We start from the raw sequence: 12,949 nt of genomic DNA, 5'->3' as shown, positions 1-12,949 counted from the left end.
GCCACATCCTCCGACAGCTTAAACACACATGCCCATACACACATAGACACACACACACACACACACATAGACACACACACACACGTATAATATTAGCACAAACATTTAAATTCACCATGCAAGGAATGGGTGCACCACACCTTTGCACCTTTGCACCACACCTTGACACACACACACACACACACACATTCACACTGACCCAGTTCACACACTGTGTAGCTTGTGTTACGGTGCACCTGCACTGAAACCACAGCACCCTTGTTTATATTTGAAAAAAACATTTGGGCATAGGCACGTGTGTGTGTTTGCGCCCGTGACTATATATGAGTGTGTGTGTGTGTGTATGTGTGTGTGTATGTGTGTGTGTGTGTCTGTGTCTGTGTGTCTGTGTGTGCGTGCCTCTTCTATGTCATTAGCACAAACCAGAGCCTTCTTCAACCCCACCCCCATTCTAATAAATCTACACCCCTCCCCCTCCCTATCCAAAGACTGTGCTCCCTTGCCTCATGTCACTACAAACAGAGAGAGACAGAGAAAGAGAGAGAGAGAGAGAGAGAAAGAGAGAAAAAGAGTGAGCGAGAGAGAGAGAAAGAGAGAGAGAGAGAGAGAGATCTGAGCCCCTGTAATCAAAAGCTTTAATCTTCAGACCCGCTTGCATATTAAGGCTGCAGAAGATTAAAAAAGGAATTCAAGCGTGCATCCCGGAGTCGCACACACATACACTTGTGCACAGTCACAATCACATACACACACATATAAACACACACACAAACACACACACACACGCACACACAAAATGCAATGGCTATTCTTCAGTTGCTATGTTGTATGGGTGATCATCAAGCTGCAATCATGAATGGTTGAAATCAAGACAGGAGATTTTCAGCTCTTAGAAATGAAAAAGTCATGATTCAGGGACTTCATGGCCCAAATGTGTATGTTTGTGTGTGTGTGTGTGTATGTATGTATGTGTGTGCACGTGTGCGTGCATGTGCGCGCATGTGTGTGTGTGTGTGTGTGTTTACATGTATGCATGACCTATCTTTCTGCCTCTAGTCACGTACGTCATGTTTCTTTCTCATGCATATTCACAATGAATCACCCTGCTCCATGTTTCATTCGTAAAAAAAGGGAGAGAGAGAGAAAGAGAGAAAAAGTGAGAGAGATGAAAAAGGAAGAATGGAGGCAGAGAGAAAACAGAGGCAGTACGCAGAGGAGACCAGAGGATTCTGGGTACCCAGACTGAAAGAAGTGATAGAAAGGAGGAGAGGAAAGAAGAAGAGGACAATGAAGTGCAGAGACACAGGGAGGGGCAGAGAGAGAGACTTAGTCACTCAACATCTGGGAGAGAAAACCAGGAGGCAGACGCATCTCCTGAAAGACAAGGCAACGCACAGAAACGCTTGAGGCAGATAGGCAGCCAAACAGGCTACATGACAAACTGTCGGGTGGATTCTGACAGGACAGTGGCTGAATGGAGGGAAGGAAAGGAAATGGTACCTGAGCAGACAGATGGATGAGAAAAGAACCAAAGATTGGAGACAGTGTGGATGAACTTGTGTATTCTATTCCTGTGAGTGTATCTCTGTGTGTGTGTGTGTGTGTGTGTTTGTTTGTGTGTGTGTGTGTGTGTGTGTGTGTGTGTGTGTGTCTGTGTGTTTGAGTCTAATTTATGTGCATATGTGTGCTCAGTGTGAGTTTGTGTGTTTGAGTCTCATGTGTGTGTGTGTGTGTGTGTGTGTGTATGTACATGTGTGTGTATATGTGTGTGTGTGTGTGTGTGCGTGTGTGTATGTGTGTGTGTGTGTGTATAAAGAGATTTGCAGCTGAAATCAGATTACTATTATGGGTAATTACACCATAGCAGACCGTCTCTGCCCAGCCTGCCTGTTTATCACATTCACTTTTACTGTACACAGGTCAGAGCCAGCACACTGTCACCATAATGTTGGTGTTACGTTACCATGATGTTACCATGGCGATAAGCACAGCTATCTAACCACCCCAATCACAACATTTATCCAACACAATCAGTCATCTTCAAATTTACCCCTCCCTACTGCCATCATATTGTCTGCTATCGTGCAGTCTCCAACACATGAAAACAATCATGAGTCAGTCACCATGTCCCAGAGACACAATATCACAGTATTTTTTGGAATCACAGCTGACATTTTTATCATAACCATCATGGATCAAAGTTTGAACTTCAAACAATTTCTTCCACTTTCCTTCCACTTTAAGCTTTAAGCTCCATTTTCACACATTGTTTCCATAAGATTAAAATGAATGTGAAAAACATGAATGAAATAAACACATAGTCTAAACAGAAGAATCCGGCAGGTGAAGTGTGATGTTGGATGGTGATTGATGAAGGATGATGATGAGGATGACAATATAAGTACAGAAAGGATTTAGTCGACTGGAGGCAACTTCCCCTTTCCCTGTAGACTAGGCTTTAATGTCAGAGATGATATTCAAAAACATCTTCTTCAAGGGTCTTTCTTCAAGGGTCTTTCCCCACAAAGGCCAACCGAGAAGTTCAAATCTTGGAAAATAATGTATTAAACACAAAATATTCACGAAATATTCACAGATTGGTTCAACTTCTTCTTATTTACATGGTAAAATATATTGATTTTAAATCACAGCTAAACAATTTAATTCTGATCAAAATCAGATTAAAAACAGGAATTCCATCATTATAGACTAGAACAGTTTGTGTATGGCTATGATTAAAGGATTAAACATCAAAACACCCATTTATGTTTACACACAAACATTTGTCTCTCTTTCTCTCTGTGTGTGTGTGTGTGTGTGTCTCTGTGCGTTTCTGTGTCTGTGCCTGTGTGTGTTTATTTTCATGCATGTGTGAGCAGTTCTCTCTTCCACTATCTCTCTGTGTGTGTGTGTGTGTGTGTGTGTGTGTGTGTGTGTGTGTGTGTGTGTGTGTGTGTGTGTGTGCACTGGGGGACTTAAATTCTGATTTGAGGCCATCTGGTGTCTTTAGCATCTGTTGGCTGTTCCTGCCCCAGTGCCCCATGGGATTACAGAGAGGTCAGCCCTGCTGTCAGAAACCACACATACATCCACACCTCACGAGACACCTCTGAGCACCACAGGAACACACACACACACACACACACACACACACGCACACACCACACACATACACACACAACATGACTCTTGTGATGACAAATGATGAATCTGCAGGAGTGAAATTCAAATCCAAGTATTAACAGTGTGAAGGGGAAGAAACACTGTGGTGAATGAGTGTCAGCAGAGTCTGTAAGATGGTGCCACTGATAGAACTGACATTCTCATCAATCACTCCATCAAAACAGCACAAAGGCAACAACACACACACAGCCACAAGCACAGGGTACACCTTCCCATTCTCTTCCATTCCTTTTCTCCCTCTCTCTCTCTCTCTCTCTCTCTGAAGAAAACCCAAGTGAATGAGGCCTGCTGACACAGAGTATTAATTCTTTTTCGCTTCTCACAGAGTGAAGATGAAGGGGGGAGGGGGGTAGAGAGAGAAGGAGGGTGGGAGAGAAGAGGGACTGAGATGGAAAGACTGATGAAATGGATTTCCCTTCCTTGTTGCCATGGAGACAGTAGGGGTGGATAAATTATTTCCTGTAGATGAGGAGAGCGTGACAGAGAGGAGGAGAGGGAGGGGAAGAGAGAGAGAGAGAGAGAGACAGAAAAAAGCAGAGGATGAGAGACAGAAGCAGGAGGAGCCTGAAGTAAGAACTCCCTTCTACATCTGTGCTGTCGTTCATCTTTCATTCATCCATATCTGGCACTACACATAACAACAAAAGCAAATTCAAACCCATTTCACTGTTACATACACTTTCTTTTGCCACACACACTCTCACACACACATGCACAATCATGCTTCAGTTAAATTACACATCCGGAGAAGAGCACGCCTACGCATAAATTAACATAGATACAGTCAGACAAGCAGAAGCATCATGACGCACACACCAGGTCACAAACACACACACACGCACACACACACACACACGGCACGATTTTCTAACTCAACTCTGCCACCTGCTGGTAAATACTGTCACAGTAGCCTTCACCTATCATGGCAAGTCACAGAATGATCTATTTGCACCAAATCTTCAGGTTAACTTAGTCTTTCTTTAGCACTTTAGCAATAATTTCAATTTCACTAAGGTGTATCTCTTGCCAGCCAATAGCAGAACAGCAAGTTCATCATGTGACCCTCCCAAATATGGCAGCCATAAAGCGAGGGCCCAATTTAATCACAATATTTTGGAATTAATGGATAGGTAAGCTGATTGAAGCTGATTGAGCTACTAGTTCGCATTGACTGATCTGGAATAAGCAAGTGAAAGCATTACTCTTGAAGGGAGTGTAGTGGCATGCAACATTAGATTTAAACCTATGGACCTAATTTGAATGATGGACAAAGTGCTAAGTCCAACTAAAGCTAATTTAATGAATAGACAAAATATATTTGCTAGTTAATATGGCGTCAGTTAGCTGCCTTAATTATGCGAGCACATGGAATCGAGAGCGTAAATACAGAAACTGCCGAGGGAAAAATAATCTCGTGGTGAATAAAACTGTTATCACGACTGTAACAATTATAATTGAGAGCACAGAAATGACGTTCACATCGGGCCGCTCCCCGGCTCTGTCTTCTGTTCGCTCTCGCTTTCAAACTTTGAAAACAAAGGACTGTGCCAAGTAGAGATTCAAATATACTGTAGGCCTAGTTCTTTCATTCATTCTGTGTTCTATAGGAATCAACTTGGGCATGACCAGCTATGACATCTGTCAATCACAGACAGGTCGACCTACACCTGGGCTCTGCCACTGCCTTATAGCCCGGGTCAACTAGCCTGGGAAACCAAACTGAGTCTGGTCACTCATGATTGGGAATCCTTTACAAAGCTAGCATGGTGACGGGCATAGACATACTGTAGCGTTAACTTTGAAATCATTGGTCCAACCTAACCAATCACATTGATCAGGGATTCCTGACGTTACTTCCTATTTCGCCTAAACTTTACAAACTGACAGAAAACAGCGTTGGCAGTCAGGAAACAATCTATGTGAGCCTTTGCTGTAAATAAATGTACACACTCTTCCGACTGCAATTTTTGATGTTGGCAGGTGTTGCTACTACCTTTACCTACAGCCACTTTCGGTTTCGAATCTATAGCGGCAACCCTCTCATCGCTGACTGGGAAACATTAGTGAACTATGATGTTCCAGACCAGTGTCTCCGTGAAAGGAGCCTAGGTGGGCCAGGCTACGGGTCAACCTTCTTGAACAGTCATTCACGCTTTTTCCCTGTGAAGGACTTCAAGATCCACCAGTGCTTCAGGTAAAGCTGTGCCCGCTCAACTGTTATCAGACGGGACAACAGAGACTACAGATTAATACTGGTTTACCAGTTGCTAAAGCTATGCTACTTTATTGCTCACTTACCCTACTTTCTAGGACAGGTAGACTTTGGTTGTTCAGATGTTTCAGTTTGGTTATTCGCAGAAGTTACTTCCATGATGTAATACAGTAGTCTACTTTCACTCTCATAGATGAGAACAACGTTTCTGTAGTAGCCATAGAACTCCGGCATGTTTATTTGGCTCCATTCATAACGTGCACATATCCAATCATCACTTCTGTCCCACTTCCTGCCCCGTGGCTCTGTTCACTATCCCACAACTCCCTGTGTCCTTGAAGGTGTATTCCCCTAATGGCTGAACAACACCCCCCTCCAACATTCCCAAGAAAGTAAAACATTACATTTTTTTCCAGAGGCCTACAAGAACCAAACTAGTCCTCCATGACACAGTTCAAGGTGTCATGTTAAGTTATGGCACAAAATCATCAAGGTACTCTGGCCACTTCACAGCGACCCTTCTTGGGTAGCGAGGGGCACCTGAGGTCACTGGGCCTGACAGTGCCGTTGGGTTTGGTTCATCATTGTGGACAAAGTCATTTGGTTCAGTCTCTCTGTGTGCTGTTGTCCCCTCCCTGTGTAGCAGTTGGACCAAGTGTGGGGGACACTTGCTTGAAGTGTGACATGTTTCTCTGCTGCCCCCGTTGAGCAGTTATCATTGTTCCTTTTGCTGCAGTGACTTGGAACAGATCCGGATGAAAAGGGGACAGGAATTTGTTCTCTGGTCACAGACCAGCACATAATATCCCACTTTCAGAGCAGGGGAGGGACGACAGAAGTGTTTGTCATGATGCCCTTTCATCTTCTCTTTTGCTTGTGTGTCTCTGGCTCTCATGAGCTTGTCCGGAACTATGTTTTGGACACTGGGTAGTGTTGTGCGCACCTGTCTGCTGAAGATGGCTGTGGCAGGTGGTTTCCCAGTGGTGCTTTGTGGGGTTCCTCTGTATGCTCTCAGGAAGCGATTTAGTTCCTGTTGAGTGTTTTTGCGTTCGAGTGTGGCAATCCTGATTGTCTTTTTCAATGTCTTCATAAAACGCTCAACCTCCCCATTTGCTTGGGGCTAGTAAGGAGTTATCTTTCTGTGGCGGAAGCCCAGGTATGAAGCAAACCTGGAGAAGTCCTCAGACCATTGTCACTCTTGACAACTTCTGGGATGCCAAAAAATGAGAACATGCTGTCTAGCTTTGGTATAACAGCTTTTGCAGATGTGGTGGACACCTTCTCCACCACCAGGAACCTTGAGTAATCGTCCATCACTACAAGTAAGTATTCTCCAATGGCAATTAGCAAAAATCCACACTCACCTCAGTCCATGGTGCAGCTGGAAGGGGAGTCATCTGGCGTGGTGCATGAGACTGTCTGGTGTTTGTCACTGCCTGGCAAGCAAGACAGGTTTTGATGCAGTCCTCTGTCTTTTGGTCTATTCCTGGGAACCACACTTTTTCTCTTGACAGTTTCTTTGTCTTCACCACCCCTTGGTCCACCCACCTTGGTCTTGTTGAATTCACACTTGTCAGCATTAAGTGTGAGGTTACAGTCACTGAAGGGAGTAAGGACCGCCTCCAGGCTCTTGCCATGTTCCTCTTGGCTGGTGCCATACCAGCATGTCGTCACTGACGTTCAGAACACCCGGGATGTCAGTCAATACATGATTTCATAACAGGCCAAATACAAAATAAATGTTACAATTATCGCCTAGATATCTGTAAATATTAAAATCAGAAGATATACAGCTGACTAAGAGTTTGTCAAAGTAGCCTTAATGATCAAAAAATGTAAGCATGGATGTAGGCTATTTGAGTTTCTTAAAGCTGAGCTGTGCTTAAATTGTTCAATACATGATTTCATAACAGGCCAAATAGAAAATAAATGTTAAATATAGCCTAGATATCTGTAAATATTAAAATCAGTTGTATGATTTACAGTTATGTAATATGTCATGTTTCATGTTTTTGTACTGTTTCATACTGTGATGCTGGTCTACTGCTGTGAATAGGCTAAATACAACTTTGATCATTTTTATGTAGCCTACTGTATAGTTAACTTTGGCCTTGGTGCCCTGATGTGTGGCCTTTGTGCCCCCCACAAATATGCTCAACTGAAGGCCAAGTGGCCTTGCCCCTAAAATTATGAAATTCCAAGCCTGGAGCCATGGTTCGAATTATGGGGGGTATTGGGGGGGTCCGACCCCCCAAGATGAGACTTGGACCCTCCCAAAAGGGATGAAAATAATTAGTGCTGTCAGTTAAACGTGTTATTAACGGCGTTAACATAAACCTATTTTAACGGCGTCAATTTTTTTATCGCGAGATTAACATTCTTTTTGGTGTAACAAACTTAAAAAACTTTGTAGTTTTTTCACAAGCTGTTGCAACAACTAGTAACGTTAGAACAACTACAACACCACACTAGATCTAGCTAGACCATGCTGCATGTACACGCCCCCTTTTAGGGGAAAGGGAGCTGTTTGGATAATGGAAACCTATGCTGCATAGAAGTGGGGAGCGAAAAGGTGTTATACTTACTAAATCTTGAAACAAACGTGAATAAAAGGCACAAAATAAGGTTGGTGTAAGAGTTATCTGTGTGTTTATGGGATTAATGTGACCATTATATGTTCCTATTTTTTGCTCTTTCCAGTTTAGCCTACTAACGTTAACAGGAGTATCACGAATGTAGGCACAGTCAAACTGCCCGTGGCTGACTATAACTAAGTTCGGCAAGCTTAACTTTACATGTCATAACATCAACTAAACATAAGTCACACATTCATTCTATCACTTGTAATATGAACGTAGCCTTTTTCCTACAACTAGGTGAGATAATTGGCCTGTAAATTAATAACTAGATGTAACGTCAAGGTGTGATTAGGCTATCTGTCTTTCCCATTAGAATCAATGATATATAACTTGTTTTCCGCTAAAATTGGGCGTGATGCAGATTAAATGTAATATAACCTATCTTTATGATGATGCGCTACGTAAAGGCATGCTGCACACACTTGTTTGGGCTTACGAGCCGGCCAAAGAGTAGATGCGTACAATAAACACCAACACAGTTCTGAACTCCCGGTCAGCTGAATGGTGTTTTAAATTGCTGTGGACACCGATGCCGACATGAGTGCGATGTACACTGCTTTCGACATTCATTTACTGTACATTAGATTGCATTCTTTTCAATACAACTCTGCACACCAGCTTCGCACTTTGCCGGCGTGTAAATCACGATTCAGTTATATTTGGTCGACGCCGCTCCATAAAATCCATTGTTCATACAGTGTTTGCATGTTAAAAACTTCGGCGCTGATGTGTGTCAGGCGCGCGGGAACCTATTTTTGACCAGGGGTGCTGAATAACAAAAATAATGGATGTCCGACGATTTCTCCCTCCCCCCCCCCCAAGGACATGTTTAGGATTTTGACAGCTAAATACGTAATTTTAGTGCAGTGTGCGGGTGATAGCGAGAGGTTTTAGAAAAGTCCTGGGCAGCCACAAATTCCAATGTTCCGCGACAGCACTCCGAGTCCACTGCGCCCACCCTAACCCCACAGAAGCGCTCTTGACATCGTTAGCCTATTTCAGTATAGCTAAGGAAAATTACTTTTCTGATCGTCAAAACCACACCAGAGATGTTAGGCTTTAAATATAGGCTAATAATCAGGCTGCAATGATCTCGCAAATAATTTCTGAATAGCCTAAAGTGTGTCGTCTCCACAGCAAGTATGTGTCCTAATAATTTCTATCTTAGCTACTAGATAGTGAATGATTTCACTAGCTATGCATTTATTATTTTTGCAAAACTGTAAAACACAATTAAAGTTTCTTTCAGCTTATCCATGTTTTTTTTTAACGTGTAAATCGCATAGAATATGTAGGCCTATATCAACCATAGGCCTACACACTTGATCGCTATCACATAGATGAAACCACGCTACGGTTCTTACAGTAACTGACTCACGTTCACGTTGATCTCTAAAACTGTTAATTTTTAGTAGCCTATATTCGAACCTATCCATAACCATTTTTTGCTATTTGACTCATCATTTCACATACAAAAATATAAATAATGTCAGACAGCGAATTAGTAATTATTTAAAAATATATATAATATTTTTTTTAAATCTATCTCAGCACCCTCAGCACCCCCTTCCCGCGCCCTTGATGTGTGTGGCAAGTGACAGTGCACCATAGACTGTAGGCCTATAAAATGGCAGTGCACTCATGTCGAAAAGTTTCTTATTTTCAACTGAACTCAAAGATAATGTTTGTTATGCCCTTTATTAGCTATATTTCTGAAGAATATATTGTGTTGCCTCAAGTCTGCTGCACATCTTTTGAAATTTGATTTGAAATAATCAAATAGACCTACTTAAAGTTAAGTTAATGAAGTAACTTGCTTTGCTTTCATTTGAATCATAATCAAGATACACAATAATTGCTTTATATTGTTAACATGGACTCCTGGAAAGTTCAGAAATGCAAAATAATAGAATTTTAATCATGCGATAAAATATGTGATTAATCGTGATTAACTATAGGAATTCAGCGATTAATCATGATTAAAATTTTTAATCGTTTGACAGCACTAAAAATAATAGTTTGGGGGGTACTGAAAAAATGTAATAAACTTTAATGTTATCCAATATTGCATGTAATTAAATACAGTATTACCATCACATACCAACAATTCAGTAGCCTGACGAGCCAGACCCACATTAAAATGTAGGGTCTGGGCACTCACCGTTCGCAGTGCTCAGTCCGAGGGGCGGGATAATCGGTTGTCTTTTAAATTCCTTCTGCACACAATAGGACAGCGCTGAGTCCCATGTGTTTTCCTACCAGCGGAGCTAGTTGGCTAGTTCAAACTTTTGCCATCTTAAAACAAGCTTAACTCGTGTCACACTGTTGGCCAACAGCAACATCCATCTTCTTTGTTTTCAAGTAGCAGGGAATTCAAGCCAAACCGTTGCAACTCTGCCATCAATCATTATGTTAAGCCCGCCTAACGACTCTATACACGATTTGATTGGCCTGATAGAAGTTTAATTTTTCGAGCTCACAAGCCAACGGAGAGTTGCTAGACTAGCCCTGGAAGCAAATGTAATTTGCTGCCGCTAGGGTGCGTTTAGATTTCTAGGCTAACAATTCAGGATATAATCTAATGAAATACGATTTTTAAACCCTCACCCCCATTGGGCTGTACCATTTCTCTGGTACGTACAGACTGTGTTCTTTGCTATGATATAATACTGACGAGTTAAAACAAATGCACAGTGTAGGCTGCAAAAGCCTGATATACGAATGGGTTAACAAGTGGTGGCCAACTGGCCATTTGTCTAATATTTCACTGCCTTTATAACATAGTGAAAGCCAACCTTAGAAAAACATTGAGTAGCAAGATCGCTATGGTTTAACCGGAGGTCTCCCTTCCACTCAGCGGCCACGACCATCGCTACTGCTTAGCTTAAAAATCAGGGCTACAATGACACGCCATAGTAGGAGTTCCATAGATATACTAACACGGGGAGAGGTTTAATGAGGCGATTTATCATTTTGTGCATTAATGTCTTAACAAGAGGGAATTTGCACTTATATTCAGGGAATTTCGCATGTAGATTAGTGGTTCTCAACCTTTTTTAAGCAAATGCCCATACACCCATAATTGCAACGTTACCTGCAGTTTGTTTGAAACGCTACGTGAACATATAATAATCCTATAATGGACCTGAAATGTCTTTCCTCGTTGCCATTATTAGAGATCAGCCTTTCTTAAAAGCGTATCGCTGCACAAACGTTTTGTGATATAACACCAGGCGCACATTATATGAGTTGCCTAGGCTACATTATATGAATTGCCTAGTCTAAACAACGTGAAGATATTTGTTTTCCAACCGTGAACAGGTCTTTTTTTTTATTTGCTTGATGTTTGGTAGGCTTAGGCTATCCAAGAAAAAACAATCAAATGAACCAAAGGCAGGCCTTGTTTTAGGCTAGGTGAACTTGGCTATTAAACGGGAGACTTTATGTGGCCCATCTGTAAACAATTCTGGGTCTTTCAATTTCCGTGCTATTGGTCTGTATGCATTTCCATGTTTGCATTGCACTGCTATATCAAAAAATATTTTTTGACTGTGGCACGCAATTTTACGCACGGGGCGCACCTTGAAACAGTGTTAACCCACATTCAACCCTTTCCATAACGTGTAAGGTATATTGTGCTTGCTATGACTAGTTTCTTTTAACTTGTCGGCCAGCCAGCCACGGTCATATGACCTATATTTTGAAGGAAAATTGACTGTGAACCACAAGTGTAAAATCATGTGTGTGAGCCTACATAAAATGGAGAGTGACGTCACAAGTCTAAATAGCTGTACCCCCCGAAGCTCACGGTATAATTCGAACACTGCCTGGAGCCATTCATTTCTCCCATCTTGGTGGCAATGTCCCCGGGGCACCTTCGTGTATACCAAAAGCTGGGAATGCGTCGCTCAAAGTGGAAAACTTTGCCATCCCCCCTATTAAGTCAGGTTCTGCTCAAGGTTTCTTCCTGGAATATGGGAGTTTTTCCTTGCCACAGTTGCCATATGGCGTGCTTGTGGCTGGTATCAGGGGGTTAAGGCTGCCAGTCTTATGACGTCATTTTCTATATTTTTGATGTGTTGCTGAGTGGATCATAAACAGCCCCAGCAATGAAGAAAAGTGATTGATAATGACTGACTGACTATTATTGTGTTACATGCTTCAAATGTAAAGCACTTTGAGCTGCATTCTGTGTATGAAAGGTGCTATACAAATAAAGCTTATTATTATTATTATATTATTATTATTTTATTATTATGATCAGATGGCAGGTGACGTTGACGTTAGCTTGCCGATTCACGCTAATGCAGTTAGTTTAACGTTACTACTGATCAGAGTTCATTATACAAATCCACAGTGCAGGTTCCTTCAATCCACAAAGTCCATTGTAGTAGTCTACTTTCACTCTCACAGATGAGAACAATGTTTCTGTATTAGCCATTGAACTCAGGCATGTTTATTTGGCTCCATGCATAACGTGCACATATAGTACTCTCCAGAATTATTGGCACCTCTGCTAAAGTTTGGAAATATCCAACCTTTAAGGACACCAATTTTCTTTGTGAATTAATAATGTATCATAAATAAATAAATGTTCTTCCTTAAAATACAGGGGTCATAAGTATTGGCACCCCTATGTTAAATTCTCATAGAGGCAGGCAGATTTTTATTTTTAAAGGCCAGTTATTTCATGGATCCAGGATACTATGCATCCTGATAAAGTTCCCTTGGCCTTTGGAATTAAAATAGCGCCACATCATCACATACCCTTCACTATACCTAGAGATTGGCATTAAGGTTTGCAAGCAAACAGCTAACTAACTATGCTACTTGTAGAGTTTAGCGAATGTGCCACGACCTAGCTCTCAACAAGTTCAGTGTTCCTACCTACTATTAGCAACTTGCTTAGTCCTAT

Source organism: Alosa sapidissima, chromosome 19 (assembly GCF_018492685.1).
Source record: "Alosa sapidissima isolate fAloSap1 chromosome 19, fAloSap1.pri, whole genome shotgun sequence".
NCBI classification, from domain to species: Eukaryota; Metazoa; Chordata; class Actinopteri; order Clupeiformes; family Clupeidae; genus Alosa; species Alosa sapidissima.
The sequence above is the reverse complement of the archived record's forward strand: the minus strand, read 5'-3'. Positions refer to the sequence as shown.